We start from the raw sequence: 12,547 nt of genomic DNA on the forward strand, positions 1-12,547 counted from the left end.
AACAGACTATGCTCTTGCTCTGCCTCTCTGAATCTTCTTTGTGCACTCCTCATGAAACTTACCTTCTATTCTGTCCTTCTCTTTAACTCAACAATATCATTGCTGTTTTACAATCTGCAGGCCTTCTCTTCTCCTGCACAGCACAAAAGACAAAAGCTCCTTAACACTCTTGCTTACCTCACTCAACTGCTTCAGCCAGGCACCCAAGATTGATGGGCAAACCCAGAAGAATGCAGATGTTCCACCCAATTTGGCAATGCAGTATAAGCTTTCTTTTAAGAATATTTTTTTATAACTATGTTGGTTCACTTCCCTCCTCCATAATTTATATACTGTTTTTCAAACCTTGTTGGCAGAACATTTAGATATATAAATAACTTGGGTCTCTCGGGCTGATGGAAGGTTTCTGTTTGCAATGCATTTAACTGAACTGTGTCATACTCATTCCTTCATTTCCTTCCACAACAGATTGATGATGATGTGCTGCTCATCGCCCCGATCAATATTGTGTTGTTGTGTAGTGTTTGTCTTTGTCACACCTTTCCCTAGATCCCCTTTCCCATCCATTCATCACACCCCTTACCCTCTTCCCACGGGCTGTGTGATTTATTGTGTGATTTATTGAGGCGTGACTTAATTTACCATAAATAAATAACACACTTGGTGGGGGGGATGTGGTGAAGCAACACTAACTCACAGCGGGATCTTTGATTACCTGAGGACTAGCCCACGCCTGCCCCATTTTAGTTTGGATAGAGTGAAGTACAGGGTGGACGAACAAGACACCAGACTCAAGCAGGTTGAGGCCAGAGTCTCTGAGACTGAAGATAATCAGACGGCCGCAACAGAACATCTGTTGAAAATGGACAAAGTCTTGGACCTTATCAAACAGAAAAATGAAGATCTTGAAGCCCGCTCCAGACAAAATAATCTTTGCTTAACGGGCATCCCTGAGTCCACAGCTATCTCTCGGATGGAAGACTTTGTAGAAACCATGCTGAAAGATCTTTTTGATTCCTACCTGTCGCCAGTTTTCATAGTCGAAAGGGCACACAGATCGCTAGGACTAAGACCTCCACCAGGGGCCCCCCAAGACCTATCGTGGTGAGGCTCATGAACTATAGAGACTGTGATGTCGTGCTGCGACAGGCGAGGGAAGCGGTAATAAAGGGGGTGGTGATGGACGGAGCATCAGAACCAATCAAACACTCACACCCAGTCAACAGATCTGGGTTTGATCCATCACCGGTCTTTAGCCCACTCTGCCACCCCAGTTCAGACATGGCCATATGCAAATCAGTCTGACCCTGTGCCTCATGGGAACAGTCCAGCCCGAACTGCCAAGCCATGCCTTCCCTGGACCGGAAACAAGCTTCCTAGGACCGGTTTCTGGCATTTCAGCCGTCTTCAGCCAGGCTTGCTTGAATCCAGTGGCAAAGTGAGAAAGGGACTCACGTCTGAGCATACCCTGCCAACTTATGGCGAACAAAGCGGTAAAAAAGGGGGTGGTGATGGACGGAGCATCAGAACCAATCAAACACTCACACCCAGTCAACAGATCTGGGTTTGATCCATCACCGCGACAGGCGAGGGAGCAGGGGCCTCTTCAATATAAAGGCGACGTCGTATCATTCTTACCAGATTTCACTCTGGCTGTGCAGGCTGCTCGCCGAGAATTCTTGCCGGCTAAACAAATTCTTCTAAAACACAGCATCACCTACGCCATGCTATACCCAGCCAAACTCAAGGTCACCATCAACGGCAAGACGTCTCACTTTACGGACCCAAAATTGTCTCTCAAGTTCGCGAAGCAGCAACACCACAAGGACGGCCCCTCTGCATCCTGTGCTGGTTCTTCCATGGCTGACGCTCTGCTGAGCGATAACGATTGACTGCACCAACAGAAATCACAGAGGCTGGCCATGCACTGAACAAAGGCGGCTGGATGCTGTCTCTGCCACGACATATGGAGCAATGTCACAGCACTGTCACAGCAGAATGTTCTGGCACAATAACTTTTTTTGGGGGTGTGGGATGGGGATAGTTGTTCTCTCGTTTCAAAAAATTGCTCAGCCACCCGACCATTGGTGGGTATACCCCATGGAGTCACCACTTCCCCTGGGTATGAATCCCAGAAGATTTGTTTATGGGAAGGGCTATCTCAACCTAGTTGGGGGGTTGATGTGGGAGGGGGAAGGGTGGGGTGGGATGGGCCTGTTGGGGAATCGTTCTAGTATGTTTTTCATTGACATAAACTGTTGGCACAGCATCACCCATTCTTATTGCCAAGTCAGAATTCTCCACATGCGACTCTGACACGAGACAAACGTGCACACACTACCAGACCCCCCTCTACCAGCCATGGTTAAACAAACTGTGATTAAACTCCTATCATGGAATGTTCGAGGGTTTAATGATGCCAGAAAGATACGCCTCGTACATGCTTATTTAAACAGACACACCATAGATATCTGTCTCCTGCAAGAGACGCACCTCCAAAACGCTACACTACCCCTTCTCCTCACTCAGGGCTGGGAACTCACATATACCTCCTCCTATTCCAACTACGTGCGCGGGGTGTGTGTAAACATCTGGCATGGACCACAGACCATTGCATATGGGATACCGAAGGGTGCTATCTTATCCTCACGGGTACACTTCATCACCATCCTATCACTATCTCCACTGTTTACGGTCCCAACACTGACGATCCCTCTTCCTTCTCTACCATCTGGCAAAAAATTGCCTGCACCAAGCCGCAGGCAGTGCTTTGGTGCGGAGATTTCAATGTCCCGCTAACAGGCGACATGAACCGCGCAGGCTGTACTAGATGACCACACCCACAAGCGGCAGCTATGTTGACCACAATTATTTCAGACAACCTCCTTGTAGATACATGGCGAGATTCCCATCCCAACACTCGTGAAGGCACATGTTTCTCCTTGCAGCACAAAACATGGTCGGGATTGATTATTAGCTGATATCTAAGAATATGCTTGCATGGAACCTGCAGGTCTCTCATCTTCTCCATACTCTATCAGACCACACAAGGGTTCTGATGACACTCCACCTCCCGCAAACACCAACACGCGCGTTCTCCTGGCGTCTCTCGCCAAACGCGCTTAGAGATCAGGTCTTTCGCGAGGAGACACACACTGCCATCGAAAACTACTTTGAATTTAACACTGGATCGGTCCAATTTCCCAGGACCCTTTGGGACACCTTTAAGGTGGTCATTAGAGGGGAGTGCATTGCCAAGCAACACGGGGTGCTCAAAGCTATCCGTGGCACGCTCTCCAAGCTTGAGGCGGGCATTTCCGCGCTTGAGACTCAGTTTCACCAAACTAATCGAATACCTGGAGGAGGCAGACAGGGAGGTCAAATTCTTGGGTAGGGAAGCACAGGCACATAGATACAGCGAGAGGGACCGTCCAGGTAAGACACTTGCCAGACTGCTTCACAAACCCCGAGCGTCCTCTTACATTGCAAGCTTGACAGACTTAGAAGGCCAGAGATGCTCTCACACTCCCGATCTCATGCGTGTCATGGTATATTCCACCACCGCGTGATACCTGTTCCTGAACTACAAGCATACCTTGACACCATCGAACTAGTATGGCTTTCTAATTCACACCGTGAGTTCTTGGACTCCCCCAATACTGAAGATGAGGTGCGGCAGGCAATAGCCAGCCTCGCCCCCGATAAAGCACCCATCCTGGATGGGCTGACTGCCTCCTTTTATAAAGAATATTCAGACCTCTTAATCCCTAGACTTCTGGAAATATTTCAAGATGCACTGGAGGTGGGTTCACTGCCTCCCTCCATGGGTGAGGCGGTAATCTTTAAACTCCTCATGCCTGATAAACCTGCTGAGCAATGTGATTCTTATAGGCCCCTATCGCTTATCAACATTGACAACAAGATTTTCACCAAGATCCTTGCAAACAGACTACAATTACTGCTGCCAGTAATGATCCGGCCAGATCTATCCAGGTACATGCCAGGCCGCACTATAGCGCATAATCTCCAGACCATGTTTACGGTAATGCACTATCTACATCCACAAACAACAGCGCTGGCTGCCCTGCTCGACGCCCCCAAAGCGTTTGATACTCTCAAGTGGGGATTCTTGTTACCCCTCCTGACGCGAATGGGTCTTGGCGCTATCTTCCTCAAGCAAGTGCGCCTCCTATATGCGTCGCCCACCACACGTATACGACTAAATGGACAAATTTCAGACCCCTTCCCAGTCGACAGGGGCACAGAGCAGGGATGTCCCCTTTCACCATTGCTCATCACGATGGAACCCCTTTCCACGCACATCTGCCAACACCACGCCAATCGAGGAATAGGATTCACAACGCGTAGCCTGACCATATCCCTTCTCGCGGATGACGTTACACTCTATGTGATCCATCCTGAGCAGAATCTATCCCCTCTAATTTGCGAACTATTTTGTTTTGGTGGTCTATCCAGCACCCAGATCAACTGGAACAAGTCAATAATTTTTCTGCTGACAGACACCACTGCTCAATTTCCCACAGAATACCCACCCCATTGGGCTTTGGGACCAGTCAAATACTTGGGAATTTATCTCAATAGAGACCTATCTGAATTATGGCAGGCCAATTTTGGTAGAGCCATGAACTGGTTAGAAGAGCGTCTTCCCATTTGGTCTAAACTCCCTCTCTCTCTAGCTGGTCGATTTGCCATTGCAAAGATGGTCGTCGTACTAAAGTTTCTCTATATATTCATTAATATTCCCATTCCCCTAATGCAAGCCTTTTTCCTTTGACTTCACTCAAATCTCAATCAACTGGTGTGGGCTGGGAAACAGGCCCGAGTCAAGTATGAAACACTGGCTAAACCACAGCTCCTGAGAGGGCTGGGTGCCCCAAACCAACACCTCTACACACTATGCGCCCAGGCAAAAGTTTTACATTTCTGGACACACCCCATGCCTTTTCAGCCACACGTTGCAGTGGAGATAGACGCAGTATCACCATGGCCCTTAGCCACAGCCCTTTACTCTCCCTGCAAATGACCCATTGCTGAAATTGACACCTCACAATGCCTGCACTGGGCATGGATTGAACTGGTGAGACGAGCGGGTGCTCCCCACCTATATGCACCCTCAGTCCCACTAGCCAAAACACCCCTTACTGCCCCCTCTACAGGATGGTGCAGCATGCACCCGTGCAGTCAGACTTGGCATGCACAACTTCGCTGATCTCTTTCCTGAGGACCACTTCTGCGATCCGCCTGCGGCACCCAGTAATCCACTTGATACATTTTTATATTATCAACTGCGGGCAGCCTGCCGAGGCCTCTTCCCTTCCTTTCCAACACCTCCTGCCACATTTGCCGTGTTAGAGCACACTTACACCACTGCCTCACCACAGAAACTCATCATGGCACTCTTCCGCACTATGCAACATCTCCCCTCTGCCTCACAACTGCCAGTTCGGACGGCATGGGAGTAAGATCTTACTTTTCCACTTACCGACGCACAATGGTCATTCTGTTGTGGCCAACTCGAGCTATTGTCCCCAAACTACTGGTTAAGACTTATTCACTTCAACTTTCCACACTGCACTTATCGTACCCCAGTATTGCTACATAAACTAGTCCTATCTCCAGATTCGCAATGTACACAATGTCATGCAGACTGAGCAGATTTTCTTCATCTTGCCTGGCACTGCCCAGCGGTTGCATCTTACTGGGCAGAGGTATACAGGACGTTAGGGGACATCATACATCTACAGCAGGCACCATCCCCACTGGTTGGCCACCTGGGTCACGCAGCGGAAATGTCGAAGCCCTCTCGTCGACTTGCTGTGCTGTTACTACTCCTTGCCAAGCGACGAGTTGAAATGTGCTGGGGTGGCATTCTGGCTCCCAAACCACTTGACTGGATATGGGATATCGCTTACTGCAATGAACAGCTATCAAAATACGAGTTCATGCCTCCAAGATCCAGACCACAAGACACTTGGGAACCTTTCCTAAGCTATATGTGCCGCCAAGATTCAGCCCCCGCTTCACCGAACAACCCTTAATTTCATGCTATGCCCTAAAAGGAACAAACGGTTCTTCTGTTTCTGTATCACTGCACTCATGGTGTGTGTTGACGGGGAGTATACATATTGTCAGATACATGATTCATATGTTTTATCTGCAAGCTACAACAGATGTATAAAATGCCAACTTTATATATATAAATACAGTTTTTTTTAAAAAGGCAGCAGTGCAAAGTAAAACCCCCCAAAAAAGTTTGAGGCATATATAAAGTAAAATAGTTATTTATTTCCCTTTTTTAACAATAAAACTCACCCCTTTCACTAACAACAGGCCCCCCTCTCTCCCCAGCCAATGTCCTAAACGTCCAACGAAAAAGTTCAAGAAACAGTCCCGGTCCCGACTCCCATCATTCCCATCATTCCCACCCTCTACACCCACAAGAAGTCCCTGCCACCAAAACCAATGTTAGAAAAGAGTCTAAAGAGGGCACTCCATGCGGGCCAGAAGCTGTTTGAGGTACCCCTCCATGAATTCTGATCTGCTTTCAAGACACACCAGCCTCAGCAGAAGGTGGCGCTGAAAGATGTGGTCTCAGTGCAAGATGGGGTGCTGGTGTGACAGGTGGCTGCCAGCTGCCAGTGATGCTGGCGTTGTTCTTGCCGGGATACTAGGGGCTGGCGGCTGACTGGGGCCCTGGGCAGCAGCAGTGGCCACCAGCCGCTGAAATTCAACCCCTATGGACACCAGCATCTGCTTCCACAGTCGGGCTGCTGTCTACTGCCCACTAGATGGATGACCAGCAGGAGTAGCTCTATCAAGAAAGAAAAAAGACAAATTGTGAACAATGCTCTGTGCAAAGTATTGGTTTAAAATTATAAAGTAGCACAGTAGCAGTACATTGCTGGTCCCCTAGGACCATTCAAATGTGATGTGATTAGAGACAGAGCCATTTTTTACCTACACATATCCCACATCAGGCTGCAACTGGCTGAAGAAATTAAGGAAGAATAACAGCACACCTGTTTAAAAAAACAGTTTTTTCCTTTTAAAAAATTTCCTAGTAAACACAAATAAACAGACGCTTAGAGTGGAAAAATTAAAATGAATGACCTCTCATTAATGAGTAAGGCATTATGCACTGTGGAGTACAAGTATTCTTGTTGTGCTAAATCGTCGGTACTCTGCTACTCTCCAGTTTGCAGCTGGGGCAGTTGTAATAGATAATTATCTCATCCCAATGGCCCTGCTGTTCTCGAAAATGCCTTTCAATTTTACGGTGACTTCAAGCCAGATGACTAATAATGATACAGCATTACAGACACCACATATAAAATGCGGATATCCTGTCTGCCTGAAGTAGACTGGGGGAAAAATTATGCACTGCAGTACAGGGAAAGGATTAAGGTACAGGATATATACACTGTATTTGGCACATTTGTCACAGACTATCCCATCTTCAAAACTCAAGGCACTTAGTCCTACTTTACTTCCTGGCCTCGCCCTCCACCACAATTTATAATTATTTCCCCAAAATAAATTTGCTTGGCAGTAAGGAAAGGAAACTTAACTTACTCTACTGCATTAGGCCGGGTAAGTAGATGTTTTACTACAAAATAGTGGGATGTCACTGATCATCATCATGTGCCTTAGGTTTGGCTTAATCAGTCACTGTAGCTGACAAATGTTGAAAGGGAATAATTTGAACAGGCGTAAATCTATTATGCAAGCCATGATATATATAAATCACTTGGCCAGAATAAAGGATGGATTTTTCAATTGTTTGGGCAGGCTGGGACAGAACTTAGGAAAGAATAAAGTAGTGAAGTAATAGAAAGTGACTGAGTTAGCACTGGGAGGGAAGGGAAATACACTTTGTATTCACTTTGCCATGCATTGAAAACTTTGTAAATGCCACATTAACTGAAGCAGATGCACATAGCACAGACAACACTGCAGGGCCGAATTGAACCATGCAGCAGTTAGGTCATGGGTGGAACTGGTGAAATGCCATGGGAAGGGAAGTGATGGGTGGGTAGACAGAAATACACCCCCCCACTTTGAACGAAAGCTTTGATAAAACCTTTCCAGACAAGCAAAGTATGTGTGCATGCCCCTAACCAGAAGAACTTCCTTGGTTCTTCATCCAAGCAATTATCCATTCATCATTTCATTGTTCTAGTATTGTTCACGATTTGATACCCACCATTTAAGCTTTACATTCTCTTTTCTAGTCTTTCATCATTGAAAAGCATCTATCCATATATGTCCATCTATCCATTCATTCACCTATCCACGGCTCTCAATCATCCTTTCACCAATACATCCATTTACCCACCCACACAGCCTTTGACCCACTCACCCTTCCACCCATCCTGCTTCAACCCACTAGAGAAAAATTCCTTTCACCCATCAAGTGTTTTAGCCACCTAGGCAGGCATCCTTAAATCCATATACCCTTTCACCCACCCTCCACCCACCCTTCAATCCTATCACCCACCTAATCATCCTTTCACCTTCACTCACCCACGCATCCTTTCACTCATATAACATGTCACCCATCCTTTCTCCTTTTTCCTTTTTAAAATTTTCCATCAACCCATCATTTTTAACGTATATTATGGGCTTTTGTCTACTGAGTTGCAGATAGAAGAGGCCATTAACTTAACCTGGCTGGAGCTGCTAAAGCGTTGGGTTCACAACACCCTTGCAGTGAGTATATAGTAATTGTCAATAAGCAAGTAATGGTTCTTACCACCGCCCATCCCTGCCGCCACTGGGATTCCCCCTTTGACCGCCGCCCCGTCTGCTCCGCTGGCCCTGGCACTGGTGGTCTGTGCGGCTAGAACAAACATCACATATTTTAAATGCCAGTTACGCATTACCCTTATTATTTTTAACACATTTCAAGCACAATACATCACTACAGTTTGGTTGCAATACCTTCTATTAAACATATCATGTTGGGCATTTTGTTTGTTGGTTGGCAAACTTTGAAAAGCCAAATAGACAAGGCAACGAAAAAGCTTTTGTAATGGAGGGGCACGGCTATGATGACTCTTGAGACATTGGCGTGCAATGAAGACGTTGAATAATTGGTCAATGAAGGACCTATGATCTTGGCTGGCAAATGCAATGGGACCGTCCTCACACTAGTTTCCAGCCATGCTACATTGTCATCGAAACTCCTGGTATGTTACTACTGTATAAAGGAATACATACACAACATTGCGGAAGGGGGGGTTCACTCATGGCCACTCTCTAGTGTTACTGTTCAAGCATGAGCAAGAAAATGAAAACCTTCTCAACAAACATGAAAACAATAAGAATAGCTTACTTAGGCATGCAAGTTTCACAGTGGAGAACCTGTCCTAAATCAGTTCTCTTAGTCTAACAGTACCAGTCCACAAGATATATATGGGTAGAGGGAAAGCTTACTGACAAAGCAGAAGAAAGGAAGCTACAGACAGACGAGTACAAATAGGAGTAAGTCAACTACAGAAACTTGAAATATAGAAAATAACTAGGAAAATGCAAGTATAACAAGAATTTAACAAATAATAAATAGAAGTAGAACGAAGAGGAGTTGGGAAAAAAATATTTAGGAGACAGGCACAGTAAAAAAGTAAATAAAAAGGTCCCATCTCATGTTTTCTTGCCTCGCTTTTTGTTTTAAGTTGTTATTTATGTTAAAAGGGTGTATCCTGATTTCCTTTATGTGCAGTCTGCGGAGCCCCGGTGGGCCAGTCATTGTGTTTGCACTGTTTGAACTTTTTACCTACTAGCGGCCGGCCCAGGTGGTTGTAGGCCCGTGCTTGTACCCTTCTTTCTGCACAATAAAAATTTTCAAAAAAAAAAAAAAAGGAAACATTTTCTAAATGTGTAGCGGTAACATTTAGGTAAATAATAATAATATTAACCAGAGGAATTACTGGAGCCAACAGATCCGGCGATATCGGCCACAGTGCTAGTGGTAGTGATGGAGATGGAAAATCCACCCACCACAGCACTGGTGGTGGCACCTCCGTCTCCCTGATCCCCTTCCGTGCTGATTGCCCTCTTCTTGCCCCTGGATGCTGATGTACGAACTAAAGGAGAAAAAATAAGAAAGATTAGTGGTTCCATTGATAATCTCCCCAAAAATATTTTAACAAGCAAAGGCAAACAAAGTAATAATGTACTTTTCTATATGAGATCACCTATACTACTACTAGAATCGACTTGACCTATTCTTGATTTCCTAGGCCTAAGCCCTTTTCCAAATTCCTAAACTACATTTTGGAACTACTAATGCATTGCAACAAATGATGTTTGCTTCTCGTGTCATTCCCAATATCAACTCCCTTTGACGGGCCAACCCAGTCTCGCTTTTTTTCATTGCACAGATGTATACTGCACATCACTGGGAGATTGCTTGCGATTGTACGAGCTTCATAAAGAAAGTCACAGAGAAAGTTACCTCACTGATACTACTTCTACTACCAATATCTTAGTGACAGGGTCAAATGATATTTTTAACGCAAACGTAACTTACCTCTGAGTGTAAGCAGCATGGTATTTGAAAAAATAAAATATTAGATTAGAAAGAACACAACAGATAAATAGTTACTCACCAAGCCCTGCAACCTCGACGCCCAGCAGGTCGAGCAAATACTGCTGCCTGTCCAGGATATCAACACAGTAGTGCATCAACTGATGCTGGGTAGGCTGGACACCAGAGCTTTGGCGCAAACACTGGTGCACCCTCCCCCACAGAAGACGATGCCTCCACATGCTGTACCAGCTGCCAGCCACCTGCTGCCAGCATGGAGAGGAAGTGACGCCAAACATAAACAGCTAGTGCAGCCACCTCTACCTCCAAGAAAATGGCACAGCATGCACCCCTTGGCAGTCCAGACGACCGCATGGTGTGCTGCTAGCAGCCTCCCTGGCGCCACCACTCCCTCTTTCGCCCTGTAACCTTTGTTTTTTTCAGTGAATATATATATATATATATCTATATCTATCTATATATAACTACCCAGAGTTCTCTGCTTCTTTTTTGCATAATGTATTCATCACTCTATGCTTGAAAGGGTATTTTTTGACTTATACTGGGTGCTCCGTTGTGTCTGGACAAAGCTATACCTCTCTGAAGAGCTCTAATTAGAGTGAAACACTGTGTCAGGGGTTGCTTTTGCTCATTTCAGGTTGGCTTGGTTGGTATTTTACCATTTCAATGCTGTAATACTGTGTCTGGAGGGGTAAATGGCTTTTGTCATTTTACAGCTCAGCAAGAACAGCACTGTGCTAGTTCTATGCTTAAAGACTTTGCTGTAGAAATAGCAAAAGACTTTGTCCTTTTCTATCTCGGCGTGGATGGCACTGTGCTAATCCTATGCTTAAAAACTTTGATAGAAAAACAGACATTTGAGGTGAGCAGATCTAGAGTGTACCTGGTGTGGAGAGTGCACTATACAAGAGCTGTTTTTTAAATGCTAATTCCTAACTATAACGTGTGTGAAACCTATGGTTTTTTCAGTGAATATAGAAGAGAACAGAGTCTTCCTCTTGAACTTTAGACTCTGCATCGGTACTTACTTGTAGGTACCAAAAAAACACTTCATAAACACAACGGCTCTTTTTAGAGCCACCTAACATCTAAACATTTAATTTTGATTGAATCCAATAGGCCGCACCCTGCTCGTCACACCAGCAAGTTGCCCCAAGGAACTATGGTCAATGTAGTGGCGACGGCGAGTACGCTTGTGCCACAGTGTTTATAAAAAAAAGTATGTGTCGCATTAGCCATCCCTGGACACGTGTTTCGAGGTAGTTGCCTCTCGTCAGCAGGGAGCAGGTAAGTGTATAGGGGTGCCGCGTGGACTGCCATAAAGTAATTAAAACAGGTAGAGTACCTCTCATGGCGCGCAGGTGCAGGTCCAAGGCTCGTCAGCCCGTTAGCTCAAGGGAGCCGTAATACATTGAATCCAATAGGCCGCACCCTGCTCGTCACACCAGCAAGTTGCCCCAAGGAACTATGGTCAATGTAGTGGCGACGGCGAGTACGCTTGTGCCACAGTGTTTATAAAAAAAAGTATGTGTCGCATTAGCCATCCCTGGACACGTGTTTCGAGGTAGTTGCCTCTCGTCAGCAGGGAGCAGCTAAGTGTATAGGGGTGCCGCGTGGACTGCCATAAAGTAATTAAAACAGGTAGAGTACCTCTCATGGCGCGCAGGTGCAGGTCCTAGGCTCGTCAGCCCGTTAGCTCAAGGGAGCCGTAATACATTGAATCCAATAGGCCGCACCCTGCTCGTCACACCAGCAAGTTGCCCCAAGGAACTATGGTCAATGTAGTGGCGACGGCGAGTACGCTTGTGCCACAGTGTTTATAAAAAAAAGTATGTGTCGCATTAGCCATCCCTGGACACGTGTTTCGAGGTAGTTGCCTCTCGTCAGCAGGGAGCAGGTAAGTGTATAGGGGTGCCGCGTGGACTGCCATAAAGTAATTAAAACAGGTAGAGTACCTCTCATGGCGCGCAGGTGCAG

The sequence above is a fragment of the Triturus cristatus genome, chromosome 3_2, assembly GCF_964204655.1.
Source record: "Triturus cristatus chromosome 3_2, aTriCri1.1, whole genome shotgun sequence".
NCBI classification, from domain to species: domain Eukaryota; kingdom Metazoa; phylum Chordata; class Amphibia; order Caudata; family Salamandridae; genus Triturus; species Triturus cristatus.